This window comes from Stomoxys calcitrans, chromosome 5 (genome assembly GCF_963082655.1).
Source record: "Stomoxys calcitrans chromosome 5, idStoCalc2.1, whole genome shotgun sequence".
In the NCBI taxonomy this organism is placed as follows: Eukaryota; Metazoa; Arthropoda; class Insecta; order Diptera; family Muscidae; genus Stomoxys; species Stomoxys calcitrans.
In genome coordinates, this window is record NC_081556.1 from 3,387,757 (window position 1) to 3,408,468 (window position 20,712).

Below are 20,712 nucleotides of genomic sequence, written 5' to 3' on the forward strand. Positions count from 1 at the left end.
AAAAATCGAAGCTTGTAAAGGCTAGAGAAGTCAAATCGGGAGATTGGTTTATATGGGAGCTATATCAGGTTATAGATCGATTTAGATCGTACTTACCACAGTTGTTGGGAGTCATAGCAGATCACCATGTACAAAATTTCAGCCAAATCGAACAAAAATTGCGATTTCCATGAGCTCAAGAAGTCAAATCGAGAGATCGGTGTATATGGGAACTATATCAGGTTCTTGACCGATTTAGACCATACTTGACATAGTGGTTGGAAGTCATAACTGAACACCATGTACAAAATTTCAGCCAAATAGGATCAAAATTGCGACTGCCAGGGGTTCAAGAAGTCAAATCGGGAGATGGGTTTATATGGGAGCTAAATCAGGTTAAAGACCGATTTGGACCGTTGTTGGTACAGTTGTTGGAAGTCATAACTGAACACTATCTGCAAATATTTAGTCAAATTGGACCAAAAATATGGCTTCCATGGGCTCAAGAAGTCAAATCTGGAGATCGATTTATATGCGAGCTATATCCAAATCTGAACCGATATGGCCCCAAACGACTTATATCTATTTTAAGTATCTGTGCAAAATTTCAAGCAGTTGGCTCTAGGCATTCGACCGCTATCGTTATTTCGACAGACGGACGGACGGGCGTACATGGGAATTAGAATCTTTGTGGGGTCCTAGATCAATATTTCGAGGTGTTATAAACGGAATGACTAGGTTAGTATACCCCCATCCTATGGTGATGGGTATAAAAATTTGTTATCCAAATTTCGGTTGGGGTACCAAGGGGTGACCGCCTCACCCCCAAAATCTACCAAATATATATCAAATGAAAGGTATTTAAGATAAGAAAACTTATCTGATATCCATTTGTGAAACCAAGTGTTTGAGGGCAACCCCCAAAACACCCCTGGGACTCAAATGAAAGGTATTTGTGAGTAGAATTCTAATTTGATATATTGGGTTGCCCAAAAAGTAATTGCGGATTTTTCATATAGTCGGCGTTGACAAATTTTTTCGCAGCTTGTGACTCTGTAATTGCATTCTTTGTTCTGTCAGTTATCAGCTGTTACTTTTAGCTTGATTTAGAAAAAAGTGTAAAAAAAGTATATTTGATTAAAGTTCATTCTAAGCTTTATTAAAAATGCATTTACTTTCTTTTAAAAAATCCGCAATTACTTTTTGGGCAACCCAATACAAATGTGGGACCAAGTATCTTGGGGTCCACTCCTTCCATAAAACACCAACCAAACAGGACTTATTTACTGACCATGACAATATGGGGCTCAAATTAAAGGTATTTGGGTGTGGAATACGAATCTGATATCCAAATGTGAGACCAAGTGTTTAAGGGACCACCCTTCGCCGGAAACATCCCCCAAAGAGAACAGATTTACGACGGCCCTACTCCTATAACACCACTCAAACAGAACGTCTTTGCTGTCTATGGATATATAGGTCTCAAATAAGAGGTATTTTTGAGTAAAACACGGATCTGATATACATTTTCAGGGCCAAGTCACTGAAAGGTCGCTCCATCTGCCAAAACACCCCCCAAACCGGACATGTTTGTTGACTATGGAAAACTGGGGCTCAAATGAAAGATATTTGGGAGTAGACCACGAATCTGACATCGAAATTCGGGACCAACTCTCTAAGGGACTTCCCCCTCTAGAGCACGAATTGCATACCAACTCTCAGGACCACGTTTCTGGAAGTCCACTCCATCCCCTATACCCACAAACCACCACCCTGGAGACCTTCCCACTCCCAAAATCCCCATGAGAATATCGAGCTCAAAAAAAGTCTTTTAGGAATAGAGTACATCTCACATCCAAACTTAAATGACCCTTAACCCACTGAGTGAATTCGTAGACCAACGGAAATCATATGGGATTCAAATAAAGGAACTTATGTTGCTACACTGTTAGTCAAGCGATATGCATATATTTTCACTTAAAACTCTTAAATTGTCAAAAATAAATATTCAAATGATAATTTTGTTCCATACTAAGTAAAAGAAGGTGCAACGGAGCGGGCCCTTTTCAGCTAGTTTCTTATAAAGGGTGATTTTTTAGCTATTATCTTTTTGCCATTACTGGTTTAAACAGCTCACGCACGCTTCGTGTTTTATTTCACTGTCAAACATCTTCAGTTTGGTCTATAATTTAACCATGAAGCGTCTTATAAAAGAACAACGTTTGCAAATTATTGAATTTTATTATCAAAATGCGTGCTCTGTTAAGAAGGTTCATCGCGCGCATCGCTCTAAGGTAATTTTTGGCTCAATGGGTAGTTAATAAGCAGAATTGTAGAAGACCAGCCAGAAGCATTGCATAATCTATCAATGCATGCAGAAAAAGTCACAGTTTGATGCAGTTTATGGGCTGGTGGCATCATTGGACCGTACTTCTTCAAAGATGATACGAATCGTAGCGTACCTGTGAATAATGAGCGCTATCGTGAGATGATATCCATCTCTTTTTTGCCAAGAATTTTCAAAAAAAAAAAAAAATCGCACTGAAAAAGGGAGCAATCAAGGCAAACCCTTTCATTGTAATTGCTTTCCAGCTTTGTATGCATTTGTATAGTTGCCATAACTCTATATCTCAGTCATGTCTCATTTACTGCAAGATTTCAAATCATTTGCAAAATCCCATGAAATAAATTTTCGCTTTAAATCTTTTTAAACTACACAAATCTTTTATCACACTATGGCCTTGCATTTTTACTTTCCACTTTTTCCCATACAAATTTGTTCTGTTTTTTTCTCCTCCTTTTGTCCAACACTGGCAATGTTGAAGCTTAAGAGGAATTATCCACCCGGAAAAAAGGAATTGATGGAGGAAAGAGAAAAAATCGTTACGAGTGCAATTTGGTGTTCTTACACAATATGATCATATGTAACATATGAACCATTTAAAATCTACAAGAAGACCAGTCTTTATCTTTGGCTGTCCTTCTGCAAGAAAATCCCTCCACTGGTCTGTTCGTCCATCCTTCCGTGTAGCAATCCCTGCTTTTGTGAATTTTGTACTTTGTTTTTGCTGTCTGGCGGCTGTCGGGGACTCTGATCTGTATTTGTTATGGCATTAAGTAGTGGTGTGAGGGTAGGGTAGGGTAGGGAGTTGAGCATGGGGTATAGTGCAATAATGCAATTGCATTATAGCCAAAGGGCTTAACTGATTTAAAAAGGTAAGAAAAATCACAAAATTGGCTCTAAATCAAAAACCCAATGTAAGTTAGTCTGCGGCAACAATATCAGCAACACCACGCCACCAGCTTTGAATTGCATCCAAAAAATATGTTGCAGGAAAAGTAAAAAAACACAAGAAAAATGCCCCGACAATACCTACTTTAAAACAACTTAAAGTCTTCTACATGAAAACCATATTGCGCCACTCATTCTGTGAATGCTGCCGCTTTGCTATCCTGGCTGGCTGGCTGGTTGTTTGCCCGCCTGGCGAAGTGTTTTTTGCGGTCTTGTTGTAGATAAATAACTAAATAATAGAATAATGGTATAATTGATGGACTTTAAGTACGGCCACTTAAGCTTATTCACACCTTAAGGTAACGAGAAACTGGGCAAGAAAAGGAAGACTATCAGAAAATCATAGCAACCCAATGCTCCACCTAAATCAGCCGAAAATTATCACCCCTCCTCTCTATCCTCCCTTAAAGTGTAGTGCAGGGAGTTGGCAGTTTGTGAAATTGGGGCCAAAGCAAGGCGAAAGTATTCCATCTCCAGTGTGTGGGTGATGTCAGCATTCGCTTTTCCTCGGCATGCTGGATTTGTTCCCGCTTCCATTCCATGTTGTTTGTGCCAATTGCAGTCAATTTGTGCAATATCTCTATTGGCTGAGAGCAATAAAATTTATTGGAGCACAAAATTGGGTGATTGTGGACTTGTTTTGGAAATTTACACCTTCCATTTGGAGTGCGATTTTTTATTTTCTTCCCTAGTTTTGCTTGTGTTCTCCACAGATGCATTGCATTTTGGCTTTGGCTGGGGGCACATAATAAGCCACACAATCAATTCATAGAAAATTTTCTTGAAAATTTGTTGGAAGCTAAGTAACATGGAAATTTGTTGCACATTTCCTGGTAAATGGTACAATAGCCCAGTATAAAAATTGAAAACAAGATAATTGGGCATTTGAAATTCCTTGAACAATTTCATTGAACGCCTTTGACGCTGAACGCCTGGGTTCGAATCTTGGCGAGACCATCAGAAAAAACATTTTTCTGCGGGGGTTTTCCCCTCCTAACGCTGGCAACATTTGTGAGGTACTTTGCCATATAAAAACTTATCTCCAAAGAGGTGTCGCACTGCGGCACGCCGTTTGGAATTGGCTATAAAAAGGAGGCCCTTTATCAATGAGCTTAAACTTTAATAGGCCTGCACTCATTGATATGGGAGAAGTTTGCCCATGGGTTAAATTTTGGACTTTTGTGTCTCAAATTTTCGCCCAAATACTTTTTGATGTAGGTCGGTTTTATGGAATAGGGACAACGCCCCTACTTTTAAAACCCTGATCAGGGAGCAGGTTATACAATAGATATAACGCTTCTGACAAAAAGTCTTGGACTGGAACGTCTCCACCCAGTGCTCTTTGCAGATCACTATAGGATATATTTTTGATCGATAGGGAAGATGAAACCATGCAGAACCCCAAGAAGTACCAACTGGAAGAAGTTCAGTGAACAGATGCAGAAGCTGGGGCTCCCTTGGGGCCTCTGGATAACCCAAGGAAATTGGAGGCCGCAGTGAATCTTGTCACGTGATGACTGAACGAGGCCTTTTTGAAGACATGTCCCGAATGAGTACCGCCGCGTAAACCCAGCCAGTCATGGTGATCACCAGAGTGGATGCGCTTATGACGGAGAGAAAAGGGCTTTTTAATTAGGCCAAGAGAGAGAACACGGCAGAGGGCTGGGACAACTAATGCGAAACACTCGGCAAGTTCTTAAAGGAGACGAGAAAGGCGAAGAGGAGTTTCTGAGCGAAGTTCTGTGGAGAATTGCAAAGTACTAATGAGGCATCTAGGTTGTGCAAAGTGCTCTCGAAGGATCCTAGCACGCGTACCTCCCTAAGGGAGGCAGGACGGGACTTACATCAAAATTGGTCAGGAGATGGTGGAACTTCTGATAGAGACGCATTTTGACGCTTCTAAATAACCAATAGCCGTCGTGTTCCCGCGGTGATCGGTCGAATAGACCGGAACGAGCTTGTTCACTCATAAGAGCTTGACGAGGATCACTACTTCCACATCTCAATGTGGCTACAACAACAACAACATCGAATTTACCGGGCGGCCACCTACATATGCTACCTTGGTGGATAACCCCATTAGGGATATCGTTGACGAGGAGAAGATACTGTAGGTAGTCGGCACTTCCCGGCCATTTAAGTCGGCGGACCTAACCGTATCCCAGTACTGCTGCAGGAGTAGCTTGGAGTCACCCTGATTGGCTTGAATGGATTTTCCGGGCGAGCCTGGCATGATCCTACATACCAGTGGCATGGAGAGAGGTTAAGATGGTCTTTATTTCCAAGGCGGGAAAAATAAACCACAGCACGACGAAGGATTAAAGGCCTATTAGTCTGTCATCGTTCTTGTTTATAACACTTAAAAGACTGATAGGCTTAAAGGTGAGAGGAGGACTGACGCCGGAGAACTTCAGTGGGGCAAAACACGCCGCCTACCTCAAAGGCAGGTCGGTAGAGACGGCCCTTCATTAAGTTGAACGGGAAGTCGAGACGTTCCTTCGACAGAAGCAGTACACTATGTGTGAGGAGGCCTTCAATAACATGGGGAGATACGATCGATAGTCGCCTTACTGGACCGCACGTGGATTCACCTACAAATCTCCCAGTGGACTAATTATATGCATTATAGCAGGATTATTAATGCGAACCTAGGAGATAGTGCGGTCAGAAGGCAGGTGGCAAGAGGAACCCCCCCCCCCCCCCCCCAAACAAACAGACCGATTCTGTAGAACCTCGAAATAAATAAAATCCAGTTGGAGCTCGTTGGCACGAAGCTAATCGCTTATGCGAAGGAAGTCGTATTGCTGGTCCGAGACAGGTTTCTGTCCACGATCAGCGGGATCATGGAAGGGTTTCTTAGGAGATTGTCGCAATGGGGCTACCAGAAATGGGTGAAGGACCTACCCAAGTAAGATGGATCTCGTGCACTTCATGCGCAGATACAAGATACCGGAGTTCAAACTTCCATCCTTGGACGAGATCACTCTGCAGCGGTCGAAGGAGGCGAAGTACCTTGGCATAGACCTCGATTCGAAATTGTCCTGGAAGAGGAATACCGAGAAAAGAGGCCGTAAGTCATTGTGCGCTTTTAACTTCTGCAGGATAATGTTTGGTAGGAAGTGGGGGGTAACGCCCAAGATGATGTATATGGACGTCTTGAGACCAGTACATACCTATGGTGCACTGGTATGGTAAAAAGCCGTAGAAAAGAGGACAAGGGAATTCGGTCCAGAGACTGAAATGCTTTGGGGTTACCTGAGATCCACACACATGTCTGGAAGCGATGCTGGATATGGATGTGTTGTAGCCTATTGGGGCCTTTATTTAGAACTACGCCGCCAAAAAAATTAGGGACTGGACGACTGAGCCAGGTGGTGGTCGTGTGCTCTGGGTAAACCGGGTCTACGTGCTATTTGTCGATCTACTGAACAAAGTAAAAGAGATGGCCAGAGTGGCGTCGGTGGCAAGATGGGTCTCGGCGGATGGTTGCCGGACTGCCTGGGCGCTCTGGGGTGTCATCGACCGAAAGAGGACGAGGGTGTTACTGGCGTTCAATTAGAAGTCGATGAGTACCTTAACAGGGGTCATAACGGGACACTAAGCCATAGGCCACATGGCGGCTAGTATGGGAATACCGCAAGATTTAGTTTTGCAGAAGTTACCTTGATGAATATGAAGAGGAGATTATCGAGTACTTGCTTTTTTCATATCCGGCTCTGCAGGGACTCAGGCTCTCCTTTCTGAGGAGGCGGTTCTTCTGCGATCTGGGTGATCTTGAGAACGTACTTCTGGGAGTTCTCCTGAAATTTGTTGACGGGACGGTACTACATATTGTTGAACATTTTTTTTTAGGGGTTTGCGACCAAAATGAAAAGAAACGCAAGAGCAAAAAATATTTTTGGTTATAATATTTTATTTTTCCAATTAAGTTGAACCGATTCCGACTAAACTCCTTAGTTAGTGTGATAGTAGAAGAAAGCGATATGGAGCTATATCTAAATTTGATTCGATGCAATTCAGTTATATCGAGAGTAATAACAACATGGGAATCTGTTGGCAAGTGACAATATTAGTTAAAATCGGACAAACATCTCTGGTTTTTCCTATTTTTCCCATTTCCATAGACTTCGTCTCATTCCTGTACTACACTTGAAGACGATCGGACATAAATTGCGACCGGTTCTTTCCACAAAAATTGATAAGGAAAGACAGACGGATGAACAAACAGACGGACATAGCTAAATCGAATCAGAAAGTATTTACGAGTCGATCGGTATACTTAGTTATTAGTTGCCTTTTCGTTCGTGAACAGAATATTCGATTACGACGTTTTTAAATCCATAGGAAATACAAAATCAAATTCATAAATAGATAAAAATTGATATTGCAAATGCAAATTTGCCCATGAACATTCCATTAAGGAGCAGTGACAAACTTCTCACATATCACTGAGTGCTGTTCGATTCAATTTTAAGCTCAATGGTAAGGGGCCTTCTTTGGGGAAGAAATTTTTACGGCAAAGTACCTCACAAATGTTGCCAGCATAAGTAGGAAATAACTACCGCTGAAAATTTTTCTAATATTCTTGCCAGGATTCTATGCCAGACGTTCAGTGTCATGAGCGGACATGCTAACCTCTGCCCTACGGTATGCAGATAACAACTCAAACCACCCCTCAAGGAAATAATTCCTATAATAAGCAATTTAAGCTCTATCCATTAAATTTCCAATTGCCCCTTGCTTAAGGCAAGCATCATCAACATCATTTGTGTGTGTACTTTAAGGAAATCTTTAAATTGAATATAAATATGCAAAGCAAACACTTGCGAGAGGACATGATAAGATGGCACATAAATCTGAAATGACCGATCACATATGGCAAAAAGACAAATTACAAATACTTATGGCATTTCATGTCATCACCTCTCAAATCTTATCCAAAGTGACATGGCATGCTTATACAGTTGTAGGCAAAGCCTTGACATAAACTTCAAATATGCGTTATTGATGTAGGACTATACTGCCACTCACCACATCCTTGAGTGCCTTCGTAGTAGTTTGGTTGATTTGATGTGTATTTCATGATAGGATTATGTTGAATTTGAGTAGGGAAAAAACTTGGAAGTATCTTTTGTAACATTCGTTTTATTTGAATATTTATGTCATACATGAAGTGGTGGGGTGGGGAGGTTAAAGTAAAGGTCCACTTCCAAGAAACCACAAGTCCTTTGCAACCACCTTCAATACCACTACGCTGGCAAGTGCTCTATCATGCTGTCTTTGTGCCATGTCCTACGTCTGTGTTATTTACATATTAAGCTATTTATAATTTACGGTCACATAGCCTGAATAAACATTAGATAAGTTGCTTTCCAGCTTGAACATTGAACACATGTCATTCCGATATCCTTTTCCGTTATCTGCACTTGAGTGTGTGCGTGTGTGCGATTGCTGGGGTTTATTTGTGAGTCAAAAAGTCATAGTGTTGACAAATGTGGTCTCTTGTAATTCTCTTTCAATATCTTGCTGGAAAGAGAGAGAGAGAGAGTGAGGGAGGCCTTTAATAAACAACAAACCAAGAAACAAAAGTTCAATGAATATGGCTTCGAAACGGTTGAGCCAAGTGGGCAAATATTGGCAAAAACTTAAAAGTTAATCAGCAACGGAGAAAGTTTATGCGAAATTTTCAAGATGTTTCAATAAGATAACAAAAGACAATGCAAAGTCTATTATGATTGAAAATTTAAAATTTTATTTTGATTTATTATCTTATTTTCTTAAAGTCAAGGACAAGACATTCACAAAATTGTTTACATGCTCAATATGAAATGATATTTTATGAAGTGATTGCATGCATAACGCAGTAAATTATTGTTAATATTAACAATAGATGCTTAGTGACACTAAATGTCATGGCCATTTTGGCATATTAAATTATTAATGACAATTTCTAGAAAAACTAGGTTAATGGAATTTTTATAAATTATGATGACTTAAATTGTTTTATATTTCAGGTTGAGAAAAGCAAAGTGCTTGGAAATTGATGAACATTTACTCCTGATTGACACTTCTGGCTACCAGGGAGATACATGCATTTTAAGTTATGAAATCATACTTCGGTGTATTGATATTAAGTTTTTTAAATCATCAGTTCGTCGTTGAGCCACAAAGTTTCCCAATAACATCCCATACAAATAAAAATTTCCCACAAACTTTAAAACAATGAGCAAAGAGGAGTTTTAAGTTTAAACTGAATGATAAGAGATATTTATAATATAGACTGGGCAAAAAGGAGGTCTTAGATCGATAACTATCTGCCAATTTGCAAATTTGGTCAATTTGTATAGACCACAAAAAACACACTAAGTGGTTATCAAAACCACAATCTGCAATGAACTCTAAGAATTTTTGGCCAATAAACTGTGAGTTAAAAATCAAAACCGATGTTACTGTTATTGACGACAAAATCCGTCTGCTACTAATTAAACCTCAACGCTCAGAGGAAGAGCAAAATCCTGGAAAAAGAATATCAAGACTCATAGAAAAAAGTTTGCTGAGAATAGCAAACACTGCCTATTCAATTACAAAGCGGCAGACTGACTGCTGAAAAGTCTGTTGTATGCTGAAAATCACTACTGCTTAATTTTGCCATATTGGCTAAGAATTACTCCCTCTAGAAACCCCCATCCTATGGTGGAGGGTATAAAAATAAAATACACATGTAATCGTGTGTCTCAGAGGATATTTATGATCACCACTGAATGTACTCTTTCCATATTCTTTTTTCTTTAAATTTAGAAACAAAAGGCCATATTGGTCTTTTTAGTAGCTCTATCTAAAAATAAACCGATCTGGATGTCGAAAAGCCTAACATAAATCAATGTGTCAAATTTCAGTTAAATCGGATTATTAATGCGCAACAAAATCGAATAATAAATGTGGCATTTATGGGCCTAAGACCCTAGATCAGAGGATCGATCTATATGGCAGCTATATCCAAATCTAGACCGATCTGAGCCAAATTAAGGAAGGATGTCGAAGGGTCTAACACAACTCACTGTCCCAAATTTCAGTAAAATCGGATAATAAATGTGGCTTTTATGGGCCTAAGACCCTTAATTGGAGGATCGGTCTATATGGCAGCTATATCCAAATCTGGACCGATCTGGGCCAAATTGGCGAAGGAAGTCAAGGGAACTCACAGTCCCAAATTTCATCAAAATCGGATAATAAATGTGGCTTTTATGGGCCCAAAATCGGGGGATCTGTCTACATGCCAGCTATATCCAAATCTGGACCGATATGGGCCAAATTGACGAAGAATGTCGAAGGGCCTATCACAACTCACAGTCCCAAATTTCAGTAAAATCGGATAATAAATGTGGCTTTTATGGGCCTAAGACCTAAGTCGGAGGATCGGTCTATATGGCTGCTATATCCAAATCTGGACTGATCTGCGCCAAATTAAGGAAGGATGTCGAAGGGTCTAACACAACTCACAGTCCCAAATTTAAACAAAATCGGATAATAAATGTTGCTTTTATTGGCCTTAGACCCTAAATCGGCGGATCGGTCTATATGGGAGCTATATCAAGATATAGTCCGATATAGCCCATCTTCGAACTTAACCTGCTTATGGAGAAAAAAAGAATCTGTTTCAGCTCAATATCTTCATTTTTGAAGACTGAAGCGTGATTTCAATAGACAGACAGGCAGACGGACGGACATGTCCAGATCGTCTTAGATTTTTACGCTGATCAAGGGTCGGAAATGGATATTTCGATGTGTTGCAAACGGAATGACAAAATGAATATACCTCCATCCTTCGGTGGTGGGTATAAAAATGCGAGCGTTCTCATCCATATTTCGAAATGTATACAAATGGATGCGATGTCATTTGTTCAAGGAATCTGTTGATCAAGTAGCTTCTTTACAGTAATATTCCACAAATTGAAATCATGTTTTCTATTAAATTTCTATCCTTGTAAATATTTTTGTGATCCAAAATTCTTGGAAATGTCAAAAACTTTAAAATTGTAGCCAAATTCTCTATAGTCGAAAAGTTCACTTAATAACTTAGAAGTTTAAAACAAATTGTTAATGTGTTCATAGAAACTCAATTTACTTCATTTCTTTCAGGTATATGCTAAATATTTGCTCTTCACATCAGCCAACACAAAATGAGCTATTCAGTATTCCATCACTGGCAATGGTAAGTCAACACACAAATAGTAAAATAATCTCTTAAAATGGTAGAGTTTTTGGGAAATCATAAAATAAATTAAAATTTAATTCGTTTACTTACCCACTCCTTGTCTTCATGTTTCCTTTCCTTCGTAACCATTAAAATTTCATTTAATTCTCCTTATATTAGTGCCATAAATCTTCTATGTCTTTCTCAGATGATTATCATTATCTGCCAACATTTTCCTTGGCTTTTGGATGAACTGGCATTGACGGCTTATCTGCTGTCGGTGGTATACAAAGTTAATTTTTATGATTTCTCAAATCTTTGTAAACTAATTTAAGTTCAGCTTAATGAGCAAATTGCCCTAATAAAAATCTCTCGTAATAACTTTCGAATGATTGGATAAATAGTGCTAAATGCACTACTCTACTCTACTCTACTCTACTCTACTCTACTCTACTCTCTACATATATATAACCACAAATGGCAATTAACTCCTTGTAGTGGAAAACCTAAGGGAAAAAGACAAGGTTGGGGGTTTAGCTATCAAATCAAGTACATTAAATTCCGAAAACGAAAGCAACTTCATAAATTTTCAATCAACTGACACCTTAATTGCCAATAATTAGTTCGTTACTATGTGGCAATGTGTAGTTGTTGCTGCTGCCAGGCGAACTAATTGTGACATACCAACAACATTGACAACATCCATGTTGTTATACGATTCTACACCATACAGCATTTTCATTTCATTGGATCTTGTGAATGTAATAAAAGTTGGAAAAAAAACCAATGAAAACGAAAACTTCACAAGAAAAATCAATAAAATTTTATTACTTTCAAAAACAAACGATGTACGACGAAATAAGGGAGCAGCTCAACTCAATTCAATCCAACTGAGTTCAACTCTGCTCACTCGGCACAGCATGACAAGCAAACAAACAGAAGTTGTGCAGTTGGCAATGCAACATTCAAAAGGGAGCAGTTGCTTGCACACATGCAATCGCCTCAACAGCCAATCCAGTGCCATGAATTGCATTTAACTTTGCCAACAGACTGCAACTGCCACATTGTGCTTAATGTTGTTGTTGCTGCTACCACTGCTACTGCTGCATACAAATTGTAACCATAAACATGTTGACAACTTATCAATTCGCAACGACGAAGAAATTGTAGCAACAACACTATTGCTGTTGCAACAACTTTAACTACTGGAGTTCCGTCGCCACTCGATAGGTTTCTTCAAAGGCCCCAGTCATCATAAGGGAGTAGTGAGACAAATAGTCACAGCCACATAGCCAAGCATTACGCACACGATGCCAACACATGTGTTTGCACTGCACACTACAACAGTGGGGGGGAAATTTGCAAAAAATGGCAGGAATTTAATATTAGATTTTTCAAAATTTTTCTATCGACGAAAACTGAAGTGTTGATTTTTTTCCCAAACCCGTGTTTAGTTTTATCCAATGTTTCGTCTTTCGTTGAATGACATCTTAGGGGATGGTACCCTTAATGTTATTACTTGGGGTCAAATGAAAGTTGTTTCGGTTTCGGATTTTATCCAATCCAATCCTTTTGTTAAGAGCATATCCCCTACGTTGCTCTTAACGAAAGGATTGGATTGTTGGGCATAAAGACTGACTATGTCAAAACTTGAGCCCAAATGAAAGGTGTTTCGAAGTAGACTGCCCATCTAACATCCAAATTTAGAACCAAGTGTTAGGCCAGCCTCCCTCCCACTATAATCGGACCAAGTGTTAGGCCAGCCTCCCCATCCACTATGTCAATACTTGGGCTCAAATGTAGGGTGTTTCAGTTTCGGATTTTATCCAATTTAAACCATTCGCAGGGGATGGTGCTCTTAATGGGCATAAAAACAGACTATATCAAAACTTGAGCCCAAATGAAAGGTGTTTCGAAGTACAGTGCCAATTGGACATCAAAATGTAGGGACAAGTGTTAGGCCAGCCTCCCTACCTCCAAAACGAATCGTACGTACTTCAATATTGTATAAGATAAATATCCATGGTGGTGGGTATTTAAATTTCTAATTTTCCAACTTAACACCCCATTGTGCGGCAGCAGAAGATGTATGAACTTCATTCATACATGACACCCATCATGATAAAAATGAAGTTCATTTTAACAACAGTCAATAACTGGTAGCATGTTGTTGTAGTTATTGGTGCAGCCGATGTTGTTGCTGTTGTTTTAGTATACATATTTAGTTATTATTGCTCTTTTAGATGTTGTTCCTGTTGTTGTACAATATTATTGTTGTTACTGTTTTACAAGAATCTTAGTAATAAACATAAATCAAGCATAACATAACATAGAACTAAACTTAAATAAACTCAAGCAACTGAAATAAAGTTAAACTGCAACTTGAACAAACTTGAGGTTGTCATACAAGTCAATGAGCCTGCGTTCCACACACACACACGAGTGTTGAGAGACACACAGATGCATGCAAGTAATGTGAAGTACACAAACACACTCTCTTTACCGTTGCCTGACTCTTGAAAATGTCTTCTAACTTCATGTGTGGAGCAAGTTTAAACAGTTGCTATTGTTGTTGTTGTTGTTGTTTTTGCCGTTGTTCTTAGTGTCCTTTGGAAAAGTGCTTATTAAGCCCTCAGTTGTTGTAAACTTAATGCTGGAGATTATTTAAAAGTAATAAAACTTAAATTATGGCTCAGCCATAAAGCCAATCCCGTAGATGATGCAGACAGATAGACTAGACAACTATGCATACAAATGCTTTTGTAGATATACATGTCGATTTAATTGGAACCCCATTGCGCTACACAATCTCATGCTGTTATCACCGAATGTGAATGACCCATTGCTTAAATAAAAGGTGATAACGTCACATAATTCTTGTTGTCATTAAAATCTCTAATTAGCAACATGCTATGAACTATCTAGAGAATGAATTAAGCCAACATTAATCTGGCCTTTTTATTTTGCCTAGGTATTTTCTTAAGGAAATATCACCTTTGAGATTTTTCACAAGCCTTTCATGCATAAAATTCCCATTCCCATTATGTGTATTGCGAATAAAAACAGAAAAGTATTTTTAAAATAACGCACTAGAGTCGCAATGGCTCGGACGGAAGCTGAAAGGGTAATTTATAAAACTTTCCAAAAGAAAAGGGTAGTTTAAGTAATCTTTCCTAAAGGAAAGGGTGTTTTTAATAGCATTTCCGAAAGGAAAGTGTAGTTCAAGTACCCTTTCCAAAAGGCAAAGTTAAACCCTTTCCAAAAGTAAAGGGCAGTTTTAGTACCCTTTCCGAAAGAAAGGGGTAGTTTTAGTACCCTTTACAAAAGAAAGGGGTAGTTTTAGTGTCCTTTCCAAAAGGAAAGGGTAGTTTTAGTGTCCTTTCCAAAAGGAAAGGGTAGTTTGAGTACCGTTTCCTCAAGGAAAAGGTAGTTTTAGTGAACTTTCTAAAACGAAAGGATAGTTTTACTAACCTTTTGCAAAAGAAATGGGTATTTTTAGTACACTTTCCTCAACGAATGGGTAGTTTTAGTACACTTTCCTGAAGAAAATGGTAGTTTTAGTACTCTTTTCAAAAGAAAAGGTTTGTTTTAGTACCCTTTCCAACAGGAAAGGGTAATATTAGTTAAATTACAAATTTTGCTCATGAACATTCCATTGAGGAACAGGGAATGTTCATTCAAGTTTAAGCCCAACGATTTAAGTTTAAGCTCAATGATAAGGGACTTCTTTGGAGAGAAGTTTTACATGGCATAGTACCTCACAAATGTTGCCAGCATTAGGAGGGGAAAACCACCGCTGAAGTTTTTTCTGATGGTCTCGCCAGGATTCGAACCCATAGGCGGATATGCTAACCTCTGCGCTACGGTGGCCTCGGGGGTAGTTTTTGTACTCTCTCCAAAAGTATTAGAAAAACTACGCTTTCTAAAAGTAAATCGTAGTTTTAGTACTCTTTCCAAAAGTAAAGGGTAGTTTTAGTACCATTTCCGAAAAGAAAGGGTAGTCTAAGTATCCGTTCCAAAAGGTAAGGGTAATCTAAGTACCCTTTCCAAAAGGAAAGAGTAGTTTAAGTAACCTTTTCTAAAGGAAAGGGTATAGTAGTAGCCTTTTCGAAAAAATTTTAGTTTTAGTACCCTTTCCAAACAAAAAGTGTACTTTTAGTACCCCTTCCATACAAAAAGGGAAGTTTTGGTACACTTTCCGAAAGAAGAAGGTAGTTAAGTCCCCTTTCTAAAAGGAACGGGTAGCTTTAGTACCCTTTCCAAAAGATAATGGTAGTTTTAGTACCCTTTCCAAAACGAACGGTTAGTTTTAGTACTCTCACAAAAAGGAAGGGGTAGTTCAGGTATCCTTTCCAAAAGGAAAGGTTAAATTAAGTATCCTTTCCGAAAGGCAGAGCTAATTTTAGTACCCTTTCCAAAAAGCAAGGTTAACTTTAGTACCCTTTCTAAAAGAAAAGGGTAGTTTAAGTTTTAGTACACCTTCCAAAAAGAAGAATAGTTTTAGTACCCTTTCCTTTTGGAAAAGTACCTTTTTCGAAAGAAAAGTGTAGTTTTAGTACCCTTTCCAAAAGGAAAGCGTAGTTTTAGTACCCTTTCCAAAAGGAAAGCGTAGTTTTAGTACACCTTCCAAAAAGAAGAGTAGTTTTTATACCCTTTCCAAAAGGAAAGGGTAGTTTTAGTACACTTTCCAAAAAGAAACGGTAGGTTTAGTACACCTTCCAAAAAGAAAGAGTATTTTTAGTACCCTTTCCAAAATAAAATTGTAGTTTTAGTACAGTTTCCGAAAGGAAAGGGTAGTTCTAGTACCCTTTCCAACAGAATATGTTAGTTTAAATACCCTCTCCAAAGGAAAGGGTAGTTTAAGTACACTTTCCAAAAGGAAAGGTTAGTTTTAGTACCCTTTCTTAAAAAATGGGGTAGTTTTAGGACTGGAAAGGGTAGTTTTAGTACACTTTCAAAATGAAAGGGTAGTTTTACTACATTTTCCAAAAGGAAGTGATAGTTTTGGTACTCTTACAAAAAAGAAGGGGTAGCTCAAGTTCCCTTCTAAAAGGAAAGCTTAAATTTAGTACCCTCTCCTTTTGGAAAAGTACCCTTTTCGAAAGAAAAGTGTAGTTTTAGTACCCTTTCCCAAAGGAAAGGATAGTTTTAGTATCCTTTTCAAAAGGAAAGGGTAGTTTTAGTACCCTTTCCAAAAGGAATGGGTAGTTTTAGTACCCTTTTCGAAAGAAAAGTGTAGTTTTAGTACCCTTTCGAAAAAGAAAGTGTAGTTTTAGTACCCTTTCTAAAAGGAAATGGTAAGTTTAGTGCCTTTTCCAAAGGGAAAGGGTAGTTTTAGTACCTTTTCCAAAAGGAAAGGGTAGTTTTAGTACCCTTTCCAAAAAGAAAGGGTAGTGTTAGTTCCCTTTCCAAAAGGGAAGGGTAGTGTTAGTTTCCTTTCCAAAAGGGAAGGGTTGTTTTGGTACCCTTTTAAAACCGAAAGGGTAGTTTAATACCTTTCCCTAAAGAATAGAGTAGTTTTAGTACCCTTTCCAAAACAAATGGTTGGTATAAGTACCCTTTCCAAAAGGAAATGGTAGTTTTATTACCCTTTCCAAAAGGAAAGGGTTGTTTTAGTGCCCTTTCCAAAATAAAATGGTAGTTTAAGTACCCTTTTCAAAGGAATGTGTAGTTTGAATACACTTTTCAATATTAAAGGGCAGTTTTAGTACACTTTCCAAAAGCAAAGGTTAGTTTTAGTACACTTTCCAGAAGCAAAGGTTAGTTTTAGTACACTTCCCAAAAGGAAATGATAGTTTTAGTAGTCTTACAAAAAGGAAATATTACAAAAAGGAAAAAGAAAGGGTTGTTTTGGTACCCTTTTCGAAAGCATAGGGTAGTTTTATTACCCTTTCCAAAGGAAAGTGTAGTTTTAGTGCCATTTTCTAAATAAATGGGTAGTAGTAGTACCCTTTGCCAAATAAAAATGTAGTTTTAGTACCCTTTTCCAAATAAAAGGGCAGTTTTAATACCCTTTTCAACATAAAAAGATAGTTTTGGTGCCCTCGCTTAAAAAAAATGACATTTTGGTAACCTTTCATTTAATTATCATGCCACTCTAATGTCACATGCACTTAACCATTATGTCAGTTGTAAATGCATTTCCACAAAATATGACCCCAACTCTTAACATTAAAGAAAAAAACTTAATTCTCATCAATCCCCAGCTCTTTGGCACCTATAATGAAATGGAATGTCAAAGGGTAGTAGGATAGCAATGCAATTAGAATCAGTCTGGTGAAAATTTACTTCATTGAAATGCAGTGTGAGAACACTAAAACGCTCTCACTCATATTATGCAGGATTTGTTTTTGGTTTTTCATATCTGTTCGTGATGTGGTCGTTGGGCATAGAGGGAAAACTTGGCGGCTAGGTCTAGTGTGGACTATTTTTTTTGTTTTGGCCGGGCTCTTCTATCATTCCCTATTGCTATTAAGCAGAGGTTCATACATACATAGATATGTGTTCAGTCATTATATTCAATGGTCCTCTAGCAGTTGTAGGTGGAGGGCGGGCACATGTCATTTGCTAGATTTGTCCAATGGCGACATAAACATGATTTGTTTTGCATCTGTTTGTTTGTGAATTACATTTAAATTGCAACAACTACCGGCAGGTCGTTGATAGAGTTTCAAACATTCACACATAGGCATGCACACTTAAATAGCGAACTCACAGCAACAGCCATCTTTCACTCTGTGTCTCTCGCACAACCACATACACAGCGACACATATGCGGCCTCTGTGAAATGTGGTCGTTAATTGAAAAGCTGCAACATGATGAGTCTCATGTGGGTTGTCAACTCCATGCGGCGTCTGTGAATGGATTTAGTTTTGTTGTGTTCTCCCCCGCGGGCCAAAAAGTGAGAAAAGTGGGAGAACTACACAAATTTAAAACTTTAATAAAGTTTTAGGTATTTGAAATATAAATTTACTCAAAACAAGAAATATAGAAAATTCTGCTTTCCTTCCCTTCTCTCTCAAATGCTTGCTACAATTCACAATATAAGAAAAATATTTAGCATTTGGTAATTATTAAGATAACATGACATAGAGCTTAATGGCATCTGAACCGGGACGTGCTGCATTGGGTGTGCCAGTGCAACAGCATGTTGCCAACAAGCATAGAGAGGACAGGACACAACGGGACAGGCTTGCAGCTATCATCACACAACTTTCATATGAGACAGCTGTTTGGTCTGTAAGCCCGCAACCACAGTCCGGTATTTGTACCAGAGCTCTCACATGCCGTAGATGTCAGAGTAAACCTTTAGTTTATATAGATGTTATTTTTAAATGGTTATGGGGCTTTCCATGGAGGAATTATTTCTTAGATATATCAGAGGTGTTATTAACAAAAAAAGTTCAATCAAAGGAGGAGGGATACTAAAAATATTTTCCAATGAAAAGAAAATGTCACATTTAGTTAAACATATCTACCATTTGCTGTAAACATGATTATGGCATTCCTTAACATAATTTGTGCTAAATCTTTAAAAAATTTGGCTGGATTATTGTTCTTATCATTTCTACCATAGGCTGTGAGATATACTAACTTCTTGTATTGGCTCAGCTTTGGATGATTTTTTTTTTTTTTTTTTTTTTAATGCTTAATATTTAGATTTTCTTACAAAGCCTTACGATTCTTACGAATACTCACCAGAATATGATATTTAAAACACAAACATTATTTATAACTTTTAACCAAATTTTCATTATGGCTTCCCCTTATTTATTGTAGAATACTTGTTTCCTTTTCTATGATGTAATAACATTGCAACAAAGTCCATTATTTGTGTTGGCATACTTTCAGGCAGCCAATGTTTTTCATTGTACATTGCATACTTTAAGGCAATACCCAGAACAGACATGCTGCCGAAAACCCAGAAAATTAATGAGACCAATGCATGTGCATTAATTTTAATACAATGACAATATTCATTATCACCAAGCTGTCAATAAAATTGGTTCGTCCTTTGGCAAACATCTAAAATTTAACACTCCCTATAAATATTGCACTTGTGCTATGTGACGCACACGCACACTCATTTACACAATTGCGGACATGCATGTTTTGCCAGGCTATTAGCTAGTGTGCGTATATGAGTATACAATTCAACAAAGACATCATTTCGGGCTACCCATTAAACTGTTTATATTTTTGTGTAATTTAGCAAAACTACCATAAATTTTAGATATGGGTTGGCTAATATCATTGACATACATTTTCAAGTACACAGAGCACATATTTAAGCTGCCATAGTTGGTTTGGCAGCTAACTACGCAGATTGCATTAAAACATTCCAAAGGGCGACAAAATTTAATAGGCCTACTATAAGGAATTGTCTGTTTGAAAAAAGAAAATGTTGACAAATTAATCAATAAGATGTCGTATACTCAAATATTTGTATAACCTTCAAGGGATTAAGCGTCATCTACATGTCAATTAAAAAATATATAATTAAAACTGCCAAATTATAAGGAAAAGTCAATGTAAGCCAAATGAAAAGTAAATCAGCTGGATTAACTGAGAATTTTAACGTTTGAGTTTATAAATGTTAGGTAGTTTTGAAAATATTATCCCCCAAATTCACATGTAGATGGCGTTTGTAGCAAGGAAAATTTCAATATACTTTTTTTACTGAAATGCAGCGGCTACATGTTTTTATTTATCGATCAAATAATGAAAAGAGTTTATTGCTAAAGAAAAAATATTTTTTTATTTGATTTTTAGACTTATACTTCGCACTATTGCTAAATGCTACGTCAGCAAGTGAGTCTTCATTATCAGTACTAATCTGAGCCGCTTTCACCCGTTGGACCATCACTACTTTCCTAATTTGCTAATATATGATATCTTTGTGGGACGCCACCGTGGCAACGAGTTTAGCATGTCCGCGTCCGCTTATGACGCCTCGGTTCAAATTTTGGCAAGATCATCCGAAAAAAATTTTAACGGTGATTATCCCTTCAAGAACGCAATACACAACAACCATTATGGGACGCGTTTCGTAATTTAGTTTAGAATTACTCATCAGTCATATTTGGTGGTATTAATATCACAGAGGCGTTTTTGCAATAAATTCGGTATAAGTACAACATACCAACGTGCGGAGCTTAAAGCCTTCACACCTAAAATGGCTGATGAGTAAACCAAAGTACGCAAGGCATCCCATAGTAGTTGGTGTTTGTTGCGATTTCTGGCTTT

General features: G+C 38.2%; 1 long non-coding RNA gene across 1 annotated transcript in view; it reads left to right on the forward strand.

The window, feature by feature from the left end:
* Nucleotides 1-11,483, forward strand: part of LOC131998098 (uncharacterized) — a 195,174-nt gene extending 183,691 nt beyond the window's left edge. Inside the window, exon 3 of the long non-coding RNA XR_009398549.1 lies at nucleotides 11,411-11,483. This is a non-coding gene — a long non-coding RNA (uncharacterized LOC131998098). The remainder of the gene's footprint in view (nucleotides 1-11,410) is intronic.
* Nucleotides 11,484-20,712: the final 9,229 nt, after the last annotated feature.